Genomic DNA, 27,479 nt, shown 5'->3' with positions numbered 1-27,479 from the left:
CTTCCTTTTATGCTGAAGAATATAATTTGGAAGTTAGTTTACTGAAATTCTGCTGATGGTGAAAACTTTCAGTTCTTATTTATGGAAATATGTCTTATTTTGCCCTTGTTACTGAGAAATTGGCTGGTTGCACAACCGGGAATTTTTTCATTTCACTGCGATCTGGCTTCTGTTATTGCTGTTTGGACATTTACTATTTCTTCAATTTTTTTGTTGTTGTTTTGGAGGAGATTTATTTGCTCAAGTTGCTGCTTTTATGAGTTTCTGTTAATCTCTGAAGTTCTAAAATTTTAGTGGAAGGTGCATGATTATAGATTCATTTTTTTAAATCTATCCCATTTGGTATACATTATGCTTCCTTTGTAAATTGTCTTTCATCATTTCTGGAAAATTCTTTATCACGACCTTTTCAAAAGTTGACTCTGCTCCATAATCTCTATTCTCGTCTCACTCTGATAAGACAAGGTTCAATTCTCTTAGTCTACCTTTCCTATCTCCTAACACTATTTAGTAATTCTCATTTTCTTTTGTCTTTGTGCTGCATTTTTAATTACTTTTTTATAACGAAACTTTCTTTACTGACTTTTCATCTGTGATAACTCTTATCATCTCATAAATTTTTAATTTAAAGGTTATATTTTCATCCTTAACAGTTGTATTTTGTTAAAAATCCACCTGCTAGCTCAAGAAACATATTACCTTGCATTCTTAAAAAGTAATTATTTATTTATTTGGCTGTGCTGAATCTTCGTTGCTGCTCGGGTTTTTCTCAAGTTTCGGTGAGCAGAGGCTATGGTGTAGTTGCGATATGTGGGTTCTCATTGCGGCGGCTTCTCCTTAGTGGAGCACAGGTGCTAGAGAATTTGCGCTTCGTTAGTTGTGGCTTGTAGGTTAAGCAGTTTCAGCTCTCGGGCTCTAGAGCACATACTCAGTAGCTGTGGCCCACCGGCTTAGCTGCACGTGGGATCTTCCTGGATCAGGGATTGAACCCATGTCTCCTGCATTGGCAGGCAGATTCTTTACCACTGAGACACCAGGAAAGTCCTACTCTTCATTTTTAAAGTATTTTATACATATCTTAGATCTAATCATGCCAATACCTGCAGTTTGTGAGATCTGTATCTATTGTTTGTTGATTCTCTTGACTCTTACCAGTGACAGTGGTTCACTTTTGCTGTGATCTTTGATCAGAGGTAATAATATTTCACTGACAAAAATAAGTAAAAATCCTGAGGACCTGAATTTCATCTGAAGTGGGTTAATGCAACAATGAGGTCTTGTTTTTACTCTATGGATTGAATAGAAATTGCAGATGATAATATCCATTGTCAACACAGATTTTTCTAAAGAGAAAACTTGAATTGCTATTGCCTATTACAGTTGAATAGGTTAAATCACAGGGTTTGTTATAAACAAGGTTATATAGCAATAGAAAGCTTAACAAATGTTCTCATTGTGTTTTTAACGCTACCAAGTAAGTTTAAATCACAACCAAGGCAGTTACAGAATAAATCAGTGATATCTCAGAATGAGTTAATTATTATGAGACATGTGGGTGACCACAGTCTCACTCAAGAAACATAATTAAAAACAAGTGAATATAGTGTTTTATAAGAAACAGTACATTAACAAATATACTTTTTATTTAAAAAAACCATACATTTGGAATTATAAGTAAAAGTTATTAGAATCTTTTAGTAATACAGAGAAATCTTTTATTTTTCTTTTAAAATAAATTTAGACAAAAACAGTTTTCATGATGACAAGATACAGGCTAAATGTAGATTTATATTACATTTTATGAAAACTAGCATGTAAATATTTCCTAGCTTTTTCTTATCCTTCTGATTAAATATAATGGCTATATGAGAGCTTTGTCCTTTCAAAGCAGCTATATCAATTGTCTAACCATTATGTCTCAGGTTTCTTATTGAACTTTGCTTGTATCCCTCCAAATTTACATGTTGAAATCTAATTCCCAATGTGATGATAGTTAAAAGTAAGGACTTTGGGACGTGCTTAGGTCATGAGGGTGGAATGCTCATGAATGGGATTAGTGATCTTATAATACAGACAGTAGTAGGAGAGCTCCCTCCTCTTTCCTGTCATATGGGGGCATAGTGAAAAGACAGCTATGAACCAGGAAGTGTCTATGAACCAGGAAGCGGGTCCTCACTAGGCAGTGAATCTGTCAGTGACTTGATCTTGGACACCCCAGCCTCCACAACTGTGACGAATAAATCACCCAGCCTCCAGAACTGTAAGAACTAGATTTCCATCATTTATAAGCCACCCAGTCTATTTTTGTATAGCAGCCCATTTTATTAGGAATAAATTAAATTCTACAGTCTCTGCATTAAGTTGCTGTTCTAGGAAAGATTAAATTTAAGAATATGAAGCTTATCATTTATTTTTTCCACATTAAGGAGTACGTTATTCTTCGACACAGCTGTTTGAAATGTTAATTTTAACTGCCTTTTGGTAGAGAAAATCTGCAAAATATATTAAAATTAAATGTATTCATTTCTACCTAATCACTTTACCTGGGAAATTATCCAAAAGGAATGAATAAGCAATGCATAAGGGTTATTACAGCAGCTGGTACTGGTTTTTAATAAAAGTATTGCCACCAATGGAGGAATAGAGAGGGGGTAGTTGAATACATCTAAGTACATTCAAGCCATTGAATGTATTGGGAAACAATTCTAATAAGTCTTTCACAGTTTGGCACATCTTGGGAACAGAGGCACTGACAGTTTTTCCTTCTGGACTATTTTTTAAGGATGTTTTGCATAGTGAAAAACCTTGATAGAGATAGGATCTTCCCCAGGGACAAAGAGCTGGCATGCTTACCGTCTGCTGTAATAAAGCTATTTCTCTTGATCAAAGGGTAGACATGCTTATTACTCATTGTAAGATACTGACCTTTTGTATGCTAATAGTTCGTCTCTTGAAATGCAAACCACTGCATATGTAGAGTACATCTAGGTGTCTTCTCTGTAAGATTTTGGAGCAGAAGGAACTCTCAAAAGTAAGCTGATGTTCATGCTGTTTACCATGCTCTGTAATAAATTCTTTGGTCTCTGACTTAGGAGTCCTGTGTCATTTTTTAGCATCCATAAGACTGTGGCTGATTAACTTGTTAGTTTACAAGTAAGATGACATATCGGGCTTCTCCGATGGCTCACCAGGTAAAGAATCCACCTGCAATGTAGAAGACACAGGAGACGAGGGTTTGATCCCTGGGTGAGGAAGATTCCCTGGGGACAAGGAAATGGCAACCCACTCCAGTACTCTCGCTTGAAAAATCTGATGGACAGAAGAGCCTGGTGGGCTACAGTCCAAAAGGTCACAAAGAGTCAGACACAACTAAGCGACTAAGTACACACACACAACACAGATCAGACCCATCACAATTCTCAGCAGTTTTGGTGACAAGGATGGGATACTGATTGAAATGTGCCTTTCTGAAGGAAAAGGACCATGGGTCCTGCAGGCCAGGTCTGGGAATATGACAAGACTCTGAGATCTGACAGCAAATGTTAGGCAAGGGGGCTGGGCATTACATAATGATTCTCTGCCATCCCACCTGTTAATAAGTGTTTGGAGCAATGAGAGCTAGGATCAAACCAAACTGCTCAAATGGTGCCCTAGTTATTGCTCACTCTCCTCTGGGAGGGTGGATGAGCAAATGTTACCATGACAACAGGGCATAGAGCTGAAGCTCTACAGCTTCAGCCAAAAAGTAATGAGGCTGCAACTGATGAACCAAAGAGTCCTCAGAGCCAAAAAAAAAAAAAAAAAAAAAAAGCTATCAACAGTGAGGACCTTGCTATTCAACACAGAACTTTGGGCAGACCGAAATAGAAGTTCTTTTTGTGAGTCTTGAGTTAGCCCCTATTCAAAATCTGCTCAAACGGAATACAGTATCTTGTTTATTATCAAGAAACTTCTCTCACCACTAATGCCCTCCATTTATTCTCTTCCACTCTACCCTGATCTCAACTGGTTTACAGTGATCTCTCTGTCCCCAAAAGAGACCAAAGATCATTCCCACCAGTCTTATTATCCTGGAGAACCCTGTTGGATACAACTGCCCAAGGTGTTATCTTACCTACTCCTGTCTGGGGACTAGGCATCCAGATTCAGTGAATGGATTTGGGGCAAGGTTTACAGTGGGAAAGGAAGCTAATGTGACCTTGGAGGCTGAGGGATTTGGGCCAATTTAATCTACTATTGTTATTCCTACATTTGAATGTACTTCTTCATTCCAGGAGTGCCAAGGATACTCTTCCTGTTCTAGAAGAGCCGTGAGTAGAGAAGTGCTAATAGAACTCACAACACTAATGACGCCTTTGTGCTCAAGTGTCACTGGCAACTTTCAGTCAATTGGGGTCCTTGGCAGAGGGAGTTAGCCTCTATCCTGAGGGGTCCTTTGGGGTTTCAGATTCATTGCCTCTCTGGTATTGCTACTGGGTTAGGCTTTTAAAAAAATTTATTGGGGTATAGACAGAGGATGAGATGGCTGGATGGCATCACTGACTCGATGGTCGCAAGTCTGAGTGAACTCCGGGAGTTGGTGATGGACAGGGAGGCCTGGCGTGCTGCGATTCATGGGGTTGCAAAGAGTCGGACACGGCTGAGCGACTGAACTGAACTGAACTGAACTGAACTGAATAGTTGATTTATAAAGTGCTAGTTTCAAGTGTACAGCAAAGTTAGTCTGTTATACTCAGCCATAAAAAACAACAACATAATGCCATTGCAGCAACATGGGTAGAGATAGAGATTGTCACACTGAGTGAAGTAAATCAGACAGAGGAAGACAAATATCACATGATATTGCTTATATGTAGAGTCTTTAAAAAAAAAAGGCTGCAAATGAGCTTATCTACAAGACAGAAATAGAATTACAGATGTAGAAAATAAACTTATGGTTACATGGCGGGGGAAGGGGGAGGGATACATTGGGAGATTGGGATTGACATATACACACTACTGTATATAAAATGGGGTTTCCCTGGTGGCTCAGATGGTAAAGAATGTGATTGCAACGCGGGAGACCTAGGTTCGATTCCTGGGTTGGGAAGAACCCCCTGGAGGAGGGCACAGCAATCTACTCCAGTATTCTTGCTGGAGAATCCCCATGGATAGAGGAACCTGGCAGGCTACAGTCCATAGAGTCGAAAAGAGCCAGACATGACTGAGTGACTGATACACACACATATAAAATAGATAACTCACAGGGGCCTAATATGTAGCACAGAGAATTCTACTCAATAGTCTGTAATGGCCTATATGGGTAAGGTTTTTTAAAACCAGTTAATAGCTTGCTACTAGGCTCTTGGCTCTTGGGGCTTCCCTGGTGGCTCAGACAGTAAAGAATCTGCCTGCAATGTGGGAAACCTGGATTCCATCCCTGGGTTGGGAAGATCCCCTGGAGAAAGGAATGGCTACCCATTCCAGTATTCTGGCCTGGAGAATTCCGTGAACAGGGGAGCCTGGCAAGCTACAGTCCGTGGGGTCACAAAGAGTTGGACATGAATGAGAAACTTTCACTTTTACCTTTCACTTTCAGGCTCTTGGCAAGGGTGGTGCTAGTGGTAAAGAATCTACTTGCCAATGCAGGAGATATAAGAGACGCAGGTTTGATCCCCGAGTCGGAAGATCTCATGGAGGAGGGCACAGCAAACCTCTCCAGTATTCTTGCCTGAAGAATTCCATGGACAGAGAAGCCTGGCAGGCTATAGTCCATATATATGGTCGCACAGAGTCAGACACGACTGAAGTGACTTAGCATAGCATAGCACAGGCTCCTGGCAAAGCTAAACACCTGATCCACAGAAATGTTGTGACTCTATGGCCTGATATTTCCATTTCTGAAGGTGAGTCTATAGGGACTCAATGACCTACATAGTGGGAAAGGCCTAAGGAATGTGACTTGTCAGGTGGAAAATGATATATTTAAGAGCAGTCAGCCTGGTCCCAGGAACCTCAGCTTGACATGAAAATTGGAAGTTACCCATCTGTGGCAGCTCTCAGTGTGGTTCCTGAAGTGCTATTGGTCCTTAATTTATAGAGGTGCTTTTAAATACCTGGTCTGGTTCTGTTAGGGACCAAACGACGGGCTCTAGGACCTGAGTCATGTTTACCAGAAAGAGACAGGATATGCGCTCATCCTGCCTGGCCAATCATGTAACGCCAGCTACTCCTGTAACTGAGACAAAGAACTGCCTGTATATAAGCCGCCATACTCCTTTGTTCGGGGCTCTTGTCAGATTCCCTTGTGTGGGATGAGACTTGGGCCCTAGCGCGCTAGGAATAAACAAACTCCCTTCTTGCGTTTGCAATACTGTGGTGGACTTGCTCTATCGGTCGGTTCCGAGATACGGGCTCGGAGCATAACATCACTATGGTAAAAGTCTCTGTATATTACGCTTTGATCTAAGTAATTCATATTCTAGCAATTTAGAGTATGAGCAGATTGATATGTGGGTCTACAATCCTGTTTGCAAGGATGTTTATTGCAACACCGTTTTTGCTAGCAAATTATAAAAATTACAAAAATCTCTCATTTAGGGACTAGATGTTAGAGAGATGAGTTGTTCCAGACAAACCATATCAAAGTAACCCAAAACATGACAAAAATAATGCTAACTTTTTTTTTGTTTTTATGAACAGTATTTTCTCAGTGTTACATAAAGCAAAATTAAAAGCATGTTTCATGACCCTTTTAATTTATTGACCAGGTCCATAAAACTTAAAAAACAGAGCAAAGGGCTTGCTTAGCAAAGCCAACTTTAAAATTATGTTCTTAGTTTTCTCCTTCAAACCGCCATATCACCCTTGTGTTCTCACATACAAATTCTGGTTTCAAGATTTACTATTATGTGGAAAAGCTATATGTGAAAAGCTAGGCGATAAAAACTTTAATATGTTTCATTTTCATGTAAAAGTCTCCTATATAAATAAATCTGCATGGACTACCCCTGAATGGAAACAAAAGACATTGGTAATAGAATTGCCTTTGAGAAAGAGACAGAGAGCTCTGAAAGAATTTGGTGAAAATAAGATTTACTTTCATTGCCATAAGTAAAGAATCCCACTTAGGTTAAGAGGTGTTATCTCTGGGTAGTAAAAAAATCCAAATGGCTATTTATTTACTTATAGCCTATTATTCATCTTTTAGTATTTCTACATGAATTTGAATTTATTCCAAAGACAAAAAAAATTGTGAAATATTTTGAAAGTATTTTCTAGCAAGAATACAAAGAAAAGCAAGGATATATACATATTTTGGTAACTGAGAGAGCAACAAAAATATGGATATATCCTTGCTTTTTTTGTATTCTTGCTAGAAAATGCCTTCAAAATAATTGTATCAGGATTATAGTACAATCCTGAATATAAATCTGGATGCTGACAATGGAACAGGGAAGAGGTAAAATGACACACAACTAGAAAGGCAAATAAATGACTGGCAGAGAAAATAAATCGAGTTACAAATTTACCTATGAGAAAATATCTCAGAATATATACTCAAATGGAAATTCAAAGACGATCCAACAATATCTTGCTTTTATTGTTTATTCTGATGTCTTCTTAGATACTAGGATATGACCAAGCAAATAAACAAATAGCATTGTAACAAGAAATTCTCAGTTCCATTCATTAGATTTCAATAGCTGGGTTTCTCCCAGAAGCCTCTCTGGACTAGCCTCAGTCATTACCATACTATACAGACAGACAGATCTCTCTAGGCCTTTTGGCAGGAATTCTTTTATTTCCCCCTAGCACTTTGAAGGATTTGGGATGGAGAACACTGTGCCATCCCCTTTGCACGTTTTCCAGACAGTGGAGAATGTGTTTGGGAGCAGCAGATTGAAGTTCATCTTCTGGGGGCCTGTGAAAATATCGTTTCTTTGTAGACTGGTGAACTAATACAAAAAAGCCCTTCAATTATTGGATTGGTATTATATACTACCAGCCCTCTTCTCATGTTAACAATAACCTGCATAGACCAGTTTATAAAACTCCAAGAATGTGAGGTAGATCCTTCATCTTTTAAGAAAATAGTACCTCTTAAAACAACTAATTTATTTTATCCTTCAGTTGTTGCTAATGGCAACAGAAAGAATGCACTGGAGTGTCATAATAATCCTCCATTAAATCCCTAGTGTTTAAATTTTAATGCTATAATTCAAGAGCTGACAAAAGCCCATTGAGTGCGTCTATGGGGATGAAAACAGGCAGGCCCATTTTCTCAGGGGTGATACTATAGCAACATGAAATGAATTTGGGGTCAGGGAACAAGCAGTCTCCAGGCTTTGTTTGCATTTCCTGGCTAAAAGTAGAATCTAACATTATAAATTTTACCCAACTAAGTAGTTATTTTGAGCAGCAGGAAGATAGCTCCCTTTGTACACTGTTTATACTGAAAACAGAGAGAAGGTAACAAAACCAGCACTGGAGAAAGATATGCCGACAAATATATTATGAAGTGATTCTCAAAGGGACCACTTTAGAAACCCCTGATCCCTCCTATGCTTGACACCCAAACCCTCTCCCCTGGACAAATGATACTTTAGAGCATGGAGAAGTATTAGAATTCCCAAAATGCCCTTTAAAAAGAAAGAAATGAAGTCTGGTCCACAGTCCTTGAAAGTGACCCTGCTATAGGTATAAAAAACATGACATAGTCTGGTGGTGTTGATTACTTCTAGCTCTTTATAACGGTCCTTCTGTTTTAGCGGGAGGGTTTTTTCCTACCAGAATAAGCAAATGCACCCGAATCACAACTGCCTGTGCACAAAAGGCAAAAACAAACAAACAAAATCCCCCCAAATACCCTACTTCTCAGAAGTTTGTGTTACCGACCTTCTTCCCCTAGATATCTGTGCTTCCAGTTTCAGTTTTTGTGTCCTGACTCAGTAACATAAAATACTAACATAAACTCAGTAACATCATATATGGGGTGGATATCCAATAAGGTGTATCCAGTTACAGACTCTATATATATGACTTGCAATATACAAAAGTGAAGAATGTAGGTTTTTAAAAGTCTAGTCATAGATGGATACGCAGACAGTTCAATAAAACCCAAAGCTGTTCCTTCTTTTCCATCCCCTCTTCTAGGCCCTCGATATCTCACCGCAACAACTAAAAATCCTTGCCCCAGAAATTCCCTGGCAGTCCAATGGTTAGGACTTCAAGCTTTCACTGCTGAGGACCTGAGTTTGATCCTTGGTCTGGGAACTAAGATTCCACAAGCAGTGCAGTGCATGACCTCCCAAAAATAAGTAAATAAAAATAAAAATCCTTGCCCCTCCCAACCTTTCAAGATCTCTAGAATGCAAATCTATATTTACATTTCATTCTAAATATAGTGGCAATATTTTTAGTCATTTTCCTAAACTAAAGACAAAGTTTCTCCCCTGTTAAAAAATCTTCAATGCCTATGACTAAATCAAATTTATACTATTAAAATTTAATTGCTATTATAAGTAAGCCATATAGTTTGCTCTTCCTTATTGTATCTTTATACTTTTCTCATAGCATAGTTACAGGAAGTATACTCCTTCTAGAAAGTTATTTATTTTCTTTCTTTTTTTCTTAAGCTCATGTGGATATCTAGAATTGTCTTTAGGAATTTAATTAATTTCTTCTAATAAATTGTGTATTATTGCCAAGTGCAGGGACTACATACCCAATTATTTTTCTTCCACCCACTTCACACTTGGAAAGAAACGTTTTTTTTTTTTTTATTTTTTTTTTACATTTTGTACCTTATTTACTTTTTTTTTTTTAAATTTTAAAATCTTTAATTCTTACATGCATTCCCAAACATGAACCTCCCTCCCACCTCCCTCCCCATAAAGAAAATATTCTCTAAGCTGCATTGCTTACCTGGCTCTTCCTATTATGTATACCAAACATATGATAATATCAACAAAAAGAAGCTATGGAATAAAAGATAATAGTAAGTAATATACTATGATCAATTGTAACTGCCTTCTGCTTATTATCATTATTAAGGGATCCAGGTTGATAGGCGCTTCTTCTCTATACATGTGTACATGATTGCTAAGTCAGGAGAGGAGAGCAAGGTGAACTAGACCATGCCAACTTTGAAAACTTCTGTCCAAACGTGACACATCACTTCTTCTCATACCACATAAAGGCAAAGGAAGTCACAATGCCAACCTGACTTCCAGAGGACAATATAAATGTAATCCTACACATGTTACAGAGATGGAGACATTCTGAAATGGCTGGAAATGGCACTATAACTACTGCCCCGTATTTCCCCAAGAGTTAGAAGAAAACAAAAGCAATAAATTTCAAAATTTACTTAAAAATGGGAAAATAATTAGTTAGAAAATTTCCTCAGGTTGATTGATGATACTGCTCAAAAACCTTAGCAAACACCTTCCTCATAATGAAATTTTAAATATTTTACCATTAAGATTAAAGATCAGTTCAGTTCAGTTGCTCATTCGTGTCTGACTCTTTGTGACCCCGTGGACTACAGCACACCAGGCTTCCCTCTCCATCACCAACTCCCAGAGCTTGCTAGAACTCATGTCCATTGAGTTGGTGATCTCATCCAACCATCCCATCCTCTGTCGTCCCCTTCTCGTCCTCCCTTCAGTCTTTCCCAACATCAGGGTCTTTTCCATTGAGTCAGTTCTTTGCATCAGGTGGCCAAAGTGTTGGAGTTTCAGCTTCAACATTAGTCCTTCCAGTGAATATTCAGGACTTCCTTTAGGATGGACTGGTTGGATCTCCTTGCAGTCCAAGGGACTCTCAAGACTCTTCTCCAACACCACAGTTCAAAAGAATCAATTCTTCAGTGCTCAGCTTTCTTCATAGTCCAACTCTCACATCCATACATGACTATTGGAAAAATAATAGCTTTGACTAGATGGACCTTTGTTGGCAAAGTAATGTCTCTGCTTTTTAATATGCTGTCTAGTTTGGTCATAGCTTTTCTTCCAAGGAGCAAGTGTCTTTTAATTTCATGGCTGCAGTCACCATCTGCAGTGATTTTGGAGCCCAAGAAAATAAAGTCTCTCACTGTCTCCATTGTTTCCCCATCTATTTGCCATGAAGTGATGGGACCGGATGCCATGATCTTAATTTTTTCCATATTGAGTTTTAAGCCAACCTTTAAGCCAAGATTAAAGATAAGAATGTTTATTATCACTGCTATGATCAATACAAACTGCATGTCCTGGCCAAGACAGTAATACAAAAAGGAAAATGAGATATAAGGTTTTAAAGAGAAAAATAGCTATTTCTAAAGGTATGATATGAATTATTGATACTGCTTATATTTTTTGAATTATCTATCAGAATTATTAATAATTATGAGCAAATTAGCTATAAAAATTACTTTAAAAATAAAAAGTAGAATATCAGTGACCTGTGGAATAATAGCAAATGAACTAACAACTTGTATAACTGATGTCTAAGAGAGAGGAAAAAGTATGGGGCAAAAAAATTATTTAAGAAAATATTGTTTAAAATTTGTTAACTTTATTTTTAAAATATACCCATAATTATAAAAATTTAAGCAAACACCAAGCAGAAAGGAAAACAAGACTTAGGCCTATTATATTAAACTGCTGAAAGCCAAAGTTAAACAGGACATAAAAAGAGCAAGAGGAAAAATACACATGAAATACAGGGAATAAAATAAGAAGGCTGTTTTCTTACCAGAAACAGTGAAAATCAGAAAGCAATACAAAAATATCTTTTAAATTTATTAAGAATAGATAAAATCTATTAATCTAGAAAAAGCATTTATCAGCAGATGTGTGTAAGACATATTTGAGGAAATTCTTTTGGCTAAGAGTAAGTGATACCAGATGAAAATTTGATAATGAAGAGTGAAACATTAAATATTGTGATACATTTTATGAAAATAAACAAATTAGATGAAAAAGATAAACTTTTTTTGAGAAAAACAACAAACCAAAGTGACAAAATTGAAAGAATAATTATGTAGTCTTATTAAGTAAATAAAATTCATAATTAAAAAGATGGTCAGTCTGACGCAGGATGCAACATGCTTGGGGCTGGTGCATGGGGATGACCCAGAAAGATGTTCTGGGGAGGGAGGTGGGAGGGGGGTTCATGTTTGGGAATGCATGTAAGAATTAAAGATTTTAAAATTTTAAAAATAAAAAACTAAAAATTAAAAAAAAAAAAAAAAGATGGTCAAAAGGTACAAACTTCTAGTTATAAAATAAATAAGTTTTGGGGATGTAAAGTACTGCACGGTGACAGTTAATAATCCTGTATTGTATTGAAAGTTGCTGAGAGTAGATCTTACCAGTTTTTATCACAGGGAAAAAATTATAACTGTGTCTGGTGATTGATGTTAACTAAACTACGACTGAGCGACTGAACTGAACTGAACTGAAACTTATTGTGGTCATCATTTCATATATATACATATACTGAATCATATGGTACACTTGAAACTGTTCAATAAAATAATGTTATATGTCTATAATAGCTAAATAAAAATAAAAATCCTTTTTTCAAAGAAAATGCTGAGCTTGGATGGCTTAATTGGTGAATTTTATCAAGCATTTAAACAAATTATACCAATAATTGTCTTCTGATCTGTTTCTCCAGAGAAATTGGCATTTAACAGAACAGTCTGAGTTTATTTGCTGCATAGACATATTTAGATTTGGGTCTGGCCAATAAAGAATTTCAGTATAATTTCAGCTAGGCTATAAAACTGTTGAAGTTATCCATTTATCATTCAGTGAGCATTTGACATTGGTGCTTACCTTCAGCTGGCTTCTCCCTTGCTACAGGCTGATGGACAAGAAAAGAAAAGAAAAACATAGGAACAGGGCACTGCTGTTGGACAAAAAAATCCAAGTTATAGCCTCTTGAAAATGACTAATGTCAACATTGATATAAACAAAGTCCGAGTGTTGGAAAGAAAGAAAAGGAACTCTGGTAAATCTGAGCCTAGATCAAGGTGAGTTTTGCATTTCATAAACACATGCTTTAGGCCAAATATTTAATGGACTAAAACTAATCACAGGGTTCTTGTTGCAGATAAAAAAGAAGTAACAAAAGATAGTCTTTCACATGCATTTCTTTCTAGTTTTAAAAATTCCTATTCTAGCAGAAAATTTCCCAAAGTGAAGGAGAATAGGCATAACTGAGGAAGAGGAAGAAAAGTGTACATCTGTCAATAGCCATCTGAAAGACAAGCTTTCAAGGAAGAAGGAGGTTCTGGCAAGCTAAACAGCAGCCTTTCACTGAATCTTCACGTGCATAGACTGCAGTGTATGTAAATATTAATGGTGTGGGTCAGATTCCCCACAAATTGACTCTGAGATGGAGTCTAGTCTACAGAAAGTTCTTGAGGTGTTGCTGTCAGGATCAATGTTTGTGTGAGATGTGAGGGAAGCAGAGTCAGGCCGAAGGAGAAGCTGGGCTGCACTGTAGTAGCAACAAAAACCAAGGCAAGCCCAAGGGGAGCCCTGAGTCTGGAATGGCTCTCTAGGTATACTCTGATTTGGGGAAGGGAGACCAGCTCTTCATATCACATATCAGCAAGTCTTGGGATGCATCTTGTTCCCTGCAGGAGGAAGGATGATGGGCAATATGGCTGTTTTCACTGGAAGGCAAATCCCAGGGATAACTATGGGTGACAGCTAACAGCCAGCAGCACACTCAGCAGTTGAAGGAATTAGCACTTTCTTTCCTGGAAAGGGAACCTGGGCAATGTTTACTACAGTCCACTTTTGCACAGCTTGGATCCTCTTGCTTCATCTAAACCCTGAAGGTCTTCCTGCAGGAGGGGTGGGTCTCTTTCCTACGGTAAACTTATTAGAGGAACATCATTGAAGAAAGCGGCAGCCCTCCTGGATGCAGGTAGGCTTGAGGCTACAACTGTGATATGTCTTAGTTTCCTTCCTCCATGATTTATCCTAGATTTTCTTCTCCCACAGCTCATACCTATGCTGCCTTTGGTGGCTGAGCTGGTGGGGTGATTTAAAGTTGTATCTCTGATTATCTAAATCCCCGATTGAGTCCTTCTCAGACCTTGGCTACTATAGTTTTCTATTTAACCATCACAATTGAGCAAAGAAGTACTGAGATAACCAAGTGCCAAACATATTCCTCCCCGTCTCCTGATGATCACATCAATTGCTTCTTTCAATATTGTATTCCTCTCCTTGTCCCCTGGCCCCTTGTCAGGAGAAGTATGAAGTATATAGGCATAAATCATAGCTTACATTTCCAAGGTGGAAGTTCCCCACATATAGGAACTAAGACCAGTAAACACAGAGAGGCCAGAATCCAGAAAAGGAAGAAGAAACTTCCTATGGATCATTCCTGCTTTCATCCCTTGGTCCCTGGCACTATGTATTCTATTTGACTAATGGGGCACAGCACTATATATTGGCTGTTAATCTGAGTATATATCACATCCTGGAAGATGACTACTTATCCTTGCATGGTATCATTTTTGAACTTGTGCCTTTTCTATGCCATCTGTAAGCTATTCTATTGTTCTTCAATGCCAGCTGTTTTGGATGCTGTGGTACATGACAAGACCGGCTGATTTCATGACTGTGGGCCAATGGTTGCATGTCCTTTGCTATAAAGTAATGTCTTAGTCAATGGTTTCTGAACAGTGACATCTTCACACTCTGCCTGAGATAACCCTTTGTTACAGGCAATTGTCCTGTATATTGATGTTTAGCAGCAAGCCTGGCTGCTAGCCACTAGATGTCAGTAGCATCCTCCTAGTTGTGAGAACCAACTATGTCAGCCGATACAGTCAAATATCCCCTTGGGTGGGGGGAAATATTCCCCCTCATTAAGAACCATTGCCTCAGCCTGAAGCAGTGTCATATGGGATTCCACGTGGGTGGATTGAGCTTTCTGTAATCACACGGAAAATGGTGCTGCCTGAGATTCTTCAGACAGGAAAGGCAAATCCAAACCTAGAATACATAGAGATGCAAAAAGTGTTCAAAATAAATTGCAGTGTTTTCCAGGTTGGAAACAGTTCAATGTAGTTAACTTGCCACCAGGTGGCTGGTTAGGAAGGGATGGTGCTGTACGTGGGAGTCAGCATTGGTCTCTCTTGCCAGCCTCAGCAAATGGGAGCTCACGTAGCCAGACCCATGCATAGCCTCCATTCTCTGGACACTGCGGTGACTCTGTTCATTGTGCCTAGTGTTCAAACACTGTGACCTCTGATGACAGAGAGATGGTTGACATGGGCCTGCTGACATTTTGTCTACTGTGATTACTTGGCTGTTTAATGCCTATTCCGGAGTAGATGCCTTCCACATGCAAGGCCAAGATCCTCACACTTTGTGCCCTCTCCTATTGGTCCATCCATGTGCCATGACTGATCTCTCCATCTTTCTCCTCTCAAGCTGCTTGCCATCCATGAATCTGCACCGATTTTAATCTTGGGCCATTCTTTTTTCACCAAAAGGTGATTAGTTGTACCGCCTGGAGCTCTGGCTATCAGAAAGATTTGTCCCATCACTGTCTTTAAAGGCCACCATATAGTGAAGTTCTCACCCATTTTTAGCTTTCATGCAAGTACTAGGATGACAGTTCATAGATCAGCTTTGCTCTTTGCCTCCTTTGTCAGCTGTCCTAAGGCAACCCCTACACAATATAAATAAATGTTGTTAAGAAACTGGTGGATGAAATGGAAGTCTGGACCAGATTGTGCTGCTTATTTGAGTCTTCTGGTGTTGCTGTTGTTCAGTCACTAAGTTGTGTCTGACCCTTTGTGACCCTGTGGACTGTAGCACTGCAAGCTTCCTTGTCCTTCACTATCTCCTGGACTTTACTCAAACTCATGTCCATTGTGTCAATGATACCATCCAACCATCTCACCATCTGTTGCCCCCTTCTCTTCCTGCCCTCAATCTTTCCCAGCATCAGGGTCTTTTCCAATGAGTCAGCTCTTTGCATCAGGTGGCCAAAATATTGGAGCTTCAGCTTCAGCATCAGTACGTCCAATGAATATTCAGGGTTGATTTCCTTTAGGATTGATTGGTTTGATCTTCTTGCAGTCCAAGGGACTCTCAAGAGTCTCCTCCAGCACCACAACTCGAAAGCTTCAATTCTTCAGTGCTAAGCCTTGTTCTCTGGTGGCTCAGTGGCAAGAATCTTCCTACAGTGCAGGAAGCACAGGAGATATGGATTCGGTCCTGAGGTCGGGAAGATCCCCTGGAGGAGGGCGTGACAACCCACTCCAGTATCCTTGCCTGGAGAATCCCATAGACAGAGGAACCTGGCAGCCTACAGTCCCTAGGATTGCAAAGAGTCGGACATGACTGAGGTGACTTAGCACACACAAGCCTTCTTAATGGTCCTATTCTCACATCCGTATACGACTACCAGAAAAAGCATAGCTTCGACTATATGGATCTTTGTTGGCAAAGTGATGTCTCTGCTTTTTTGATATGCTGTCTAGGTTTGTCATAGCTTTTCTTCCAAGGAGCAAGTGTCTTAATTTCATGGCTGCAGTCATTGCCCGCAGTGATTTTGGAGCCTAAGAAAGTAAAATCTGTCACTGTTTTCACTTTTTCCCCATTTGCTATTAAGCAATGTGCTTGTGCCTAATCCTTGTACCATTTTCATCTTAAGAGTGGGTGGGTCTTATAAAATATATAATTTGAACTATTTGACTCCTTACTTTAGTTCTGAAGTGAAAGGCTGAATTAAATAAGCTATAACATCTCTTCCAACTCTAGAATTTTACAAGAAGAAGCATAATTTTGTGTTTAGAATGATGGTTGATGTTGGCAGCTAGTATACTTTTGATTTATGACCAAAAGTTCATCGTGTGGCCTCATCTATGAACTCCTCTATGCTCCTATTTATCATCATTCCAGGTGGTACTAGTGGTAAAAATCTGCCTGCCAATTCAGAAGACAAAAGAGATGTGGGTTCTAACCCTGGGTTGGGTAAGATCCTCTGGAGGAGGAAATGGCATCCCATTCCAGTATTCGTGCCTGGAAAATTCCACAGGCAGAAGAACCTGGTGGACTACTGTTCATGGGGCTGCAGAGTCAGACACAACTGAGTGACTGAGCAGACACAACCAATTAAATCATAACAATGAGGAAACCAACATTCTCAAAGCCAATAAAAATTCCCTGTGTCCACAACAACAACATTGTCTCAAGTATTCACCAATCAGTTTCTTGTACCAAGTTGCCCAATCACCTACACACCTAGTTTATAGTAAATGTTATTTTTAAGGTTATAGAATAAAGCATTTCCTTTGGAGAAAACTTAAAAATGAGAGCTGATGGAGTCAGAGATAGATTGAGATGGAGGCTATGAGGCATGAGGCTTGCTGCTAACTTATTTGCAATGGACAAACTATTTTAAAGTTGACTAACAGCATTAGGAGAAAAGTAATATTGTAGTTAAACATACTGTATTAGCAAGGTTTCTCCAGAGAAACAGAACCAGTAGGGTATATGTATGCAATAAAAGCATATTGAGTTGCTTCAGTCGTGTCTGACTCTTTGCTGCTTTTCTATCCATGGGATTCTCCAGGCAAGAATACCAAAGTGGGTTGCCATGCCCTCCTCTGTGGGATCTTCCAGACCCAGGGAATGAACTTGCATCTCTTACATCTCCTGCATTGGCAAGTGGGCTCTTTACGACCAGCGCCACCTGGGAAGCCTGTGTGTGTGTGTGTGTATATGTGTGTGGGGGTGTGTGTGTGTGTATGTGTGTGGGGTGTGTGTATGTGTGTGTGTATGGGGTGCGTGTGTGTATATTGATAATTCCAAGAAGTTTGCAAGGTGTTTGCTAAGGCTTATATGAATTGCCCAATGCAATGAATGTCTTGATCACTAGAGATTGTGGAAAATATACCCCAAGTGGGAAACACATTTTCTAACAGTTTCTTTCCAACTGTGAGGTCATCAGCCTTCTGGCAATAGAAGCCTTCAACCTATCTGGAAAATATTTACAAAACAGAAGATACCAACAACCCACACTAAGTGGTGGGTGAATGAAGCCCAACGGCAGCTGTTGAAAGGGTCCAGAAAGGGGAGATCTGAGGCCCCTGCAGGTTAGATGTTTCTGGCAGACTATTTTTGAAATTTTGTAGATTTCTCCCCATCACTGTCTTCAGATGCCATGTGATTCCATTTATTGTGATATTAACTTTACTATGGTAGTCTAAAATTGAATCCTCAGTATCTCTGAGGAATACCTGTATTTATCTATTACCACACTCTCTTGATTACTGTAGCTTGTGGTAAATCTTGACGTTGTGTAATGTCAGTTCTCTGATTTATTATTCTCCTTCAGTACTGTGTTGGCTCTTTCATGTCTTTTACCTCTCTTTAGAATCACAAAATAATTTGCTGAAATTTGGATTGGAGGGGCAATGAATGTATAGATCAATTTGGGGAGAACTGGCATCTTGGCAATATTGTCTTCCTCTCTGTGCACATGGACTATCTCTCCACTTATTTAGTTCTTTAAAAAAAATTTCATTCATCAGAATTTTGTAGTTTCCCCCATATAGATCTTATACATATTTTGTTAGGCTTAAAAAGTGCTTCACCTTTTTTGGGGTGTTATGTTATGTATGGTTTTTATTTCCTTTCTTGTTGTATTGCATTGAGTAGAACATCTAAGCACTGTTTGAATAAAAGCAGTCAGAGCAGACATCCTGACTTGTTCCTGATCTTAGGTGGAAAGCATTTAGTTTTTTTATCATAAGGGTATCTTTGCTGTAGGGCTTTTTTTTTTTTGCTTTTGTAGATGTTCTTTATAGAGTTGAGGAAACTCCCCTTTGTTTCTCATTTTCTGACAGCTTTTATCATGAATGAATATAGAATTTTTGTCAAATGCATGTTCTGCCTCAACTGATATTATCCTGTGACTTTTTTTTGTCATTCAGCCTATTAACATGGTGGATAGCATTATTGATTTTCAAATAGTGAACTAGCCTTGTAGCCCTGAAATAAGCCATATTTTGTTGTGATCTATAATTCTTTTTTATATATTGCTGCATTCTATTTGCTAATATTTTGTTAAGAATTTTTGCATCTTTATTCATAAGGGTTATTAGTCTTCACTTTTTAAATTGTCTTAGTATTGCTTTGGTATCAGGATAATACTAGCTTATAAAACTAAATGGAAAATGTTTTCTCCTATTCAATTTTCAGAAAAATATTGGGTATAATGAATTGTTCTTTCAATATCTGTATAATTAGTTTTAAAATTATGAATTCAATTTCCTTACTAGATTTTGGACTATTCTAATTCTATATTTAATATTGAGTGAATTGTGGTAACTTGTGCTTTTTGAGAATCTGGTCCATTTAGTGTAAGGTATTCAATTTATATATGTAGATTATTGATTTGAGATATTTGCTTCTATCTAATATAAACATTTAGTGTTAATAAAATTTCCCCTCAGAACTGTGTTTGTTATGTCCCACAGATTCTATGTGGTATTTTAATTTTCATTCAGTTCAATGTATTTTTTATTTTCCTTGAGACTTCCTCTTTGACTCATGTTTTCAAATGTGTTGTTTAGTTTCCAAGTGGTTGGAGGTTTTCCTGTTATCTTTTTGTTTTTAGTATCTACTTTGACTCCAATGTGGCAAGACATCACACTTTGTGTATCATTTTCATTATTTCAAATTTGCTGTAGTTTGTTTTATTGCCCAGGATGTGGTCTATCTCAGTATATGTCCTATGGTTCCTTGAGAAAAGTGCATATTCTGCTGCTGGTGGTGGAGTATTCTATAAACATCAATTTGAACTTGTGGGTTAATGGTGTTTTTAAGTTCTTTTATATCCTTGCTGATTTCCTATCTAGTTGTTGTATCAACTGCTGAGAGAAGGATATTGAAATCTTCAACTATAGTGGTAAGCTTGTTTATTTCTCTTTAGATTACTAGTTCTACCAGCTTTTGTTTCACATATTTTTTGCACTGTACTTTGGTACACATGCATTTAGAACTGCTATACCTTCTTGGAGAATTGATCTTTTAACATAATGTAATGTCCCTGGTACTTTCATTTGCTTCAGTTAGCTTCTTCTGACACTACTCTGGCAGGTGAAGTGCACACATCACTTCATTATTGCCAGAAGTCTTTTTTGTTTTCTGCTCAGCCTCTGCTGACTCCTGAAAAGAGGAGGAGCTCCTCATCACTGCTAGACATGGATGAGAATTCAGCCTGTCTGCTAGCACCATCCTATACCACCTGGCTGGTAGAGACATGAGTGTTTCCTATTGCTCCCTCATGGGACATTGGAGGGTGGAGTCTCATTACTGCTGGGCAATGGTGAAGGTCCTGATGTTCCGCTAAACTTCCTCTGACAACACCTCAGTGTTACAGGGTACTCTTCAAGTCCTGGCGACAGTGGAAGTCTAGACTTCCCTGTCAGCCTTTACCAAGGGTGGGAAGTGGGAAGTTACATTTTTTCCCCTGTGATATTTAGCTAAAGTAGCCCAGCGGTAAAGAATTGGCCTGTCAAGCAGGAGACACAGCTTCAATCCCTGGGTTGAGAAGATCCCCTGGAGAAGGAAATGGCAACCCACTCCAGTATTCTTGCCTAGAAAATTCCAGGGACAGAGGAACATGGCGTTGCTACAGTCCATAGGGTTACAAAAGAGTCGGACATAACTGAGCAACTAAGCAGCAGCAGCAAGTAGCTAAAGTTGAGCCTCTTCTGTATAAAAACTTTGTCTTGCCAGACTGCCCGTTCCTGGTCCTTTAGCTAAAGAGAGTAGGCCTCTGCTATGACTTTTTTAGTTTGCATCCATTTGTTTCTTAGTTGGCCATTTCTTCAGCTCCAAGTCTGGGGTGTATAAGCAAAAGTAGAAACACAGAGAACTCATCAATGTGTTGTTTCTTAGGTCCTGAGGTCCCTAGTCAGTCTAACTTCTCTCAGCTCCCCTTTCAGAGTCTTCTTACGTTTTGTTTTGTACATAGTGACCAAAATTTTTAATTGTTCATAGTGAGAAGAATAAGGAAATGTATGTCTACTATATTTGCATAAGTGGAAATCTCTGACAATTTTGACTGACACTGTATATGCATTCTCATTTTAAAGAGATAGTTTGAAATCAGCTCCATTTACTTTATTACTTGAGTATAAAATGACCTCTTCCCATATATGCTTGGATGTAAAGGATGTGAATTATCTTAAGTGCAGTCAAATTAGCCTGGTCTCTTTGGAAAGATTCTACTGGGCCAGTGACACATGTATCATATATGGGGACCTCAGCCTCATGTATATATAGCACCTTCTGACCTAATGACAATGTAACAAATTCAGCCAATATGTAAGAAATGCACAATATAAACTGGCCTTTCAGGCAATAAGTTTGAGGAGGAAATGAAAAACAAAAAAGATTTTATTCATGAAACTTCTAACACTGACTATAACAATAGCTTTTGGAAAAGGTACAGTGCCATGTTACAAAAGTTCTCTAGCTTATTTATCTGAGCAACATAAAAGTTCTAGTGTTTTTTAGGATATCATTTAGAAATACATATAATTAATGTCATTATATAAATTTAGATCAATGTTAATAGCAGGGAATATGTTTGATTCAATAAAAAAGCAACTCTGAGCACAAGACACAAACTAAAAGTCTTAGACCATTTTCAAGATTTTTTTCCTTTTAAAAATCTGTAATTGTTAGAAAACTCTTCTAACTCTATAATTGTCTTTAGAGAAGCAGAGTATAAAGTTTTAAGAAATACATTTGTGAAAATACTTGAAACTGAAAAACTATGTTTTTAAATTTTGAAAGAGCAAGTACTACTTTGTTATAAGATAGCTTGATTCTTCACAGATATTTAATGACTTTGTAGAACACACAAAACTGAAAAAGCTCTGATAAAAGAATTGTTGTTTGCGTTGAGTCTGAGTCTCCGTTGTTCACTTGAACTGTGTCTCTACATTCAATAGGGTGCTTTGAAATTTCAGTGTGGCCTGGATGGAAGGAAGAGATGAAGGAAGGAGAATAGGAAAGAATGAAGAAAGAGAAGGGAGGAAGAAAGGAAGGGAGGGAGCGAGGAAAAGAAGATTCAAATATTTCTAATAAATCTGCACTTGTGAGAAAAGACCACTGTTTTTCATGCACAAGCTTGACTTAAGAAAAAGGCAAAATGCATTTAGAAGACTACCATTTTTTTTTTTTTTTTTGCCTTCTCAGCTTTCATTCCCATTCACCTGGTAACAGCACCCAAAGCGTATGGGTCAAGTGGTAAGCCCATTACCCAAATGGGGTCAATAAGCAACTTACAATACACGGGCTTCCCTGGTGGCCCAATGGTAAAGAATCTGCCTGCCAATGCAGGGGACATGGGTTCGATCTATGGGTGGGGAAGATCCCACTTGCGGTGGAGCAGCTAAGCCCCTGGGAGCCACAGCTACTGAAGCTCTCACACTCCAGAGCCCATGCTCCACAGACAGAAAAGCCACCAAAATGAGAAGCCTGCATGCTATAACTAGAGAGTGGCTCCCACTTGCCACAACTAGAGAAAAGCCCCCGCAGCAACGAAGACCCAGCACAGCCAAAAATAAATAATATATGAATAAATAAACTTTAAAAAAGCATATCTTAAAAAATTTTTAGTTACTTACAATACAGAAAGTTAAAAAACTTTAGTAAGATGCAATAAAGCAATAATATTTTTCACCCAAAATTCTATTCATTAGCCTCATTCAACTAAAATATAAAGTCTAAAATCATTTTGAATAAAATCCATCTGAATCTCTAGATTGAGTGATGTCCAATAGTCTTTCAGAGTATTTACCTAAAAATGCCCCGGTTTCCATAGGTGACTATGATTCCAATTCCATATTAACTCCAATATCCATAAGGATGTTTACTGCTTGAAAAATGTCTTTCTCCTTGAAAAAATTCAACCAGAGTGCTAAAGACAAATGTCCTCTGAAAAAATTAAGGTAATTGGTCTGCCTTAAATGGCACAAGCTAGAATTCCACAGACAAACCACTGTCATAACTCTCCACTGGATCATCTAAACAGGTAGGCTGTTCATGAGACTTGCGTAGAATTTGCACTATGTTTCAGGGGAATGTTTGTGGTCTCCTGTAGACTATTTTATAACTTTAAAAAAAAAAAAACTTCTAAGAAATCATATTCACTGTAGGTATTACCTGAAGGTACCAGAAGGCATCAGCCTTTGGTTAGAGGGAAATATTTCTGCTGAAAGAGAGCAAAGAACAGAAAAATATGCGACTTCTAAAGGATTAAAGTCACATTCTACAGTTCATCCTTTTTTCTTGACTGGACTTTTCATTTATTTTTTTTTTCATGATATCTTCTTGTTTTTAACAGTCTTATTTAAAAACTGGATTACCATAGTTGAAAATCAGAACCAGTGGGTACACTAGAGTTGAAAATTCTGGACAATTTCGTCATTTTCTTTTATTTTAGAATTACACTGACTAAATATGGAGATATAAAATATTAGGTTGAGAGAAAATGTATTCAGTTATCGGGTAAATAATTCCACAGGAGGGATTGGTTATGATGAATTAACGCCACCACAGCATGGGCATTTAAAGCAATATTCAACATTTAGAAAAATGTGTCTTTAAATGGGAAAACCCAACAGATAGAAAACTATAAAAGTGATGGTTCATAAGCCACCTTTGCTTTCATTGTTCTATACTACATACGGGCACTTATTCTCTACATCAAAGAGGGCAATCACCTTACTCTCTGTCAGACCCAGTCTTTTTTGGGCCATCAAGGCAAGACAAACATTTTCATCTGAAATGTCACTGCAAAGTAAAACACATAATTTGTGACATTTCTCAATAAAATATATTTCTAAATAGTCATCCATTTTCCTATATAGAGGAAGAGAAAAAGTACATTTTCTATAGATCACCAGAATAAGGTATGGAATGAGATAAGTTTCAAGAAAATAGTATCTTTTGGAAAGATTCCAGTATGGAACCCTTGTTAGTATATGGTTAAGAACAGCATCTGAACTCAGGTCTCTGGAAACTTATTCTGCCTTGACACTTTGCCCCTTCAAAATAAATATATTAATCAATCATACAGAAATGAAAATTTAAAAAATACCTATTAAATTTTTATTTTATTTATTTATTTTGGCTGTGCTAGGTGGCATGAGGAATCTTTGTTTCCTGACCAGAGATTGAACCTTGCATCTTGTGTTGGGAATGTGGAGTCTTAACCTCTGGACTTCCAGGGAAGTCCCTGATTATTAAATTTTTAAAATTAACAAAGGTTTCTCTTTTTAAAAATTTCCTACAAGCAAATATTCTACAAGCAAAAAGATAATGACTCTTACAGTTTTATGATGTGTTTTTACCTGATTTATTTTTCTATCTTAGCTTTAAAAAAAATTGTAATTGTACTAATGTAGCATCATGTAATTTTAGATCCTACTTTCCCACTGAACTTTATAATAATCACATACTACAGTTTCAAAAATTTTATATTAATAAATATACCTGGGGATGTTTCCTTGAATTGGATGGTCTATAGTTTTAGAAAATGGTTTCTATTTTTGGTCTAATTTTGGAGTGAAGTCCTCCTGACTTAAATATTTTGCACTGATGCTTGAACATAAAATCATTTTGACTTGCATCTCTTGTGACTTTGGGAGAGTAGTGTTCATTTTACTTAAAGTCAAACTTTCTCAAGAAGAATCCTGAGAAGAAAATCTCAATGGCAAAGTGTGACAGGCAGAAGAATTGCCAATAATGGGGAAAGCTACTCCTATGATGTTGCAATTTTCAGAGCCAAGGAATAAGTCTCAAATATTTTGAGATTGGTTTGCCCAAATATCAGATCTGAGGAAATCTTTAGGTTCACATTTTTCCTGGGTTAGCCTGTCTTTGACTCTTTATCCTTATATAGAAATAGCTGGACTGGTCGCATTTTACAAAGAAATTGAGAAAAGATTTTTCAGGCCAAATCAAATTTTCTGTTTCTCCCAAATTATTTTCAGATGCAAGAAAAAGCAAACCACACAGAAGAACTGCACACTGCAATGAAGCTGGAATGCAAGTCTTCATCGAAGGGAGGGAACAAACTTTGAATAATTCAACCACAAAATATGTGAACCGCAAACAAGTATAAACACACAGGTAGACACAACACACAAATGCGTGCACACACACACACACACACACTGACACAGGTCTGCCCTTTTCCCAGGAATTTTCATCAATGTATTTTTTTTAAAAAGCTTATAACATCCAAGTAAAAGTATATAAAATTTCAAAAAACATATAAAAATCTCCATATTTAAATGCTTGCTTTTACAAATATTGTGACTATTATAAAAAATAAACTCTAAAATTATAAAAACAAAAACTATACTGGCAAAATTTTTTTATGATCAGGCCATACATAGTCAATTAAAGTTGAAAATATGCCTCAAATCTTCCTTTAGGATACAGCTCCAAAATCTTCCCTAAAATGTAAGAGTTTCTAGCATAAATTGTGTTTTCCTCCTCTATCATATGGGTTCTAGGACAGATAAGGATAAAGATACCCACCAGATTGTCTTTTTCTTGGGTGCAAACAATTAAGTCAAAGCTAGGCAATTAAAGCATCATAATCTAATATCAAATTGTAGTCTCTCTGCCAGTCGTCATAAAATTTTAAAGATACCTAGTTATGTAAAATTATAGATTTTTAACAATATTTTGACTTTTATTTTCTCAGATAAAATTTATATTTTCACTGGACTATGCAATTTCTTTTAGACACCTTCAGAGTAAATTGAGAAACTCAATATGACTTCCAAATCTCTCGAGAAAATATTATTGTCCTATTTCTTGAATTATTTGTAGCTCTCAAAGACCTGGTACTATACAATTATGATTGACACCATTCATTTCTTCCTTATTCCTTCACTGGCTTATATGTGTCAAGTAAGGGCTTTGGTGTCACAGATTTCTACATGCATATGATAGCATATATCTGTGAAGGGCTTTCATCTGTATGGAGGTAAGCAAATAATTTAAAATATGATTAAGCATTTTTATTTTTGAGAATATGGTAGGTTAGTTGTCCAGAAAAATTCCTCCACAAAATAATACCAATAAATATGGAATAAATTTAAAAACATAATATATTTTTCTATTACTTGTTTGAGATCATGAGAAAGTAAAGAAGATCTTGAAAAGCAGACGTCAAAAAGGTGTGAATACAGAGAAGTAGACAATTTCCAAAATCACTGTTGCCATGAGAGCATCTGCTATACCTGGTGACTCACAGTTGCATGGTAGAGCAGACAAAAAGCCAGAAGTCTTTTCAAGTAGATATATAAAAACAAAGAGACAGTCCAAAACCAAAAGCTTCCAAAAATGATATACTAGTAGATGAACGAGGAAAGAACATTTTACAAGGAGACTAAAAACATACTAGGAAGTATGAATGAAAGTCACCAGAAAAATCCAACTCGATATATCCTAGATTTCAGAAAGACACATTCAGACTATGAAATGAATAGCAGGCATATGTTTCAAGAAGTAAGAAAATATCAAGATTATGAAGCAGGACAAAAAAAATTCACCAGGAAGTTAATGAATCTGAAAATAAAGTCATCACTGAGACTATGGAACAGGGGCAGAGAGCATAAACATCTAGAAGATAATTAAGCAAAAATAAAGCAGGGAATGTAACTGAAATTTCAGATGGAGAGAGAGAGAATGAGAACAAGTAAATGTTCAAACAGTTAATTATTTAGGATTTTCTAGTATTATTGTTAGATAGCAGTCATTCTGTGTATGGCCCTTACTTTATATGACTCTGTGCATACTCTTTTGATTAACTGTGTTCAGTTAGAAACAGACAGGCCAAGTTAATTGAGTGAAATATACAGATCAGTTTCATCCTTTACTAGCAAAGTTTGCTTTTAATAAAAACTAACATATCACTTCTAAAGTTTAACATACATTTAAGCACAGAGCCCATATTTTTGAGCATGTACCCAAATGGTGATGACACACGATGGAATGAAATGTGAAACGATAGAGGTGAAAACAAAATCCTGGAAGCTAAAGGAAGACAGAGTCATTATGTAGTTAGACCCTTCAGAGAAATTTTAGCACATCTTTTTAATTGTCTTAAAGGAGAAGTACAGAGAGGTATTGAGACTGGGCTGTGGGGCAGTACTGGAAATGAAGAATAAAGGGAAGATGGAAGGAAATGAATTTAGTTTAGATAACATCCAGAATTCTGAGAGAGTTAGGAGAGTTAATATAGGAAAGGTAGACAGAGTGTCCATGGTAGATGATTATATACATATATATATATATATATATATATATATATATATATATATACATACATGAGGGTCCAGGAGTCTCCAGCTGAGGCATGGGTCGACAGTGGCCTGCTGCAGGGTTGAGGGCACTGAATGTGGCAGTGCATGCATGGGATCTTTTGAAGGA

General features: G+C 37.5%; 1 long non-coding RNA gene across 1 annotated transcript; it reads right to left on the bottom strand.

Annotated features, from left to right (window-relative positions):
- Nucleotides 1-205: 205 nt before the first annotated feature.
- LOC138931590 (uncharacterized) lies at nucleotides 206-27,479 on the bottom strand. Its single transcript, XR_011446631.1, has 2 exons — nucleotides 27,377-27,479; nucleotides 206-3,204 (listed from the first exon to the last, which is right to left on the bottom strand). It is a non-coding gene; the product is annotated as an uncharacterized lncRNA (long non-coding RNA).

This window comes from Ovis canadensis, chromosome 8, assembly GCF_042477335.2.
Source record: "Ovis canadensis isolate MfBH-ARS-UI-01 breed Bighorn chromosome 8, ARS-UI_OviCan_v2, whole genome shotgun sequence".
NCBI classification, from domain to species: Eukaryota; Metazoa; Chordata; class Mammalia; order Artiodactyla; family Bovidae; genus Ovis; species Ovis canadensis.
The sequence above is the reverse complement of the archived record's forward strand: the minus strand, read 5'-3'. Positions and strand labels throughout refer to the sequence as shown.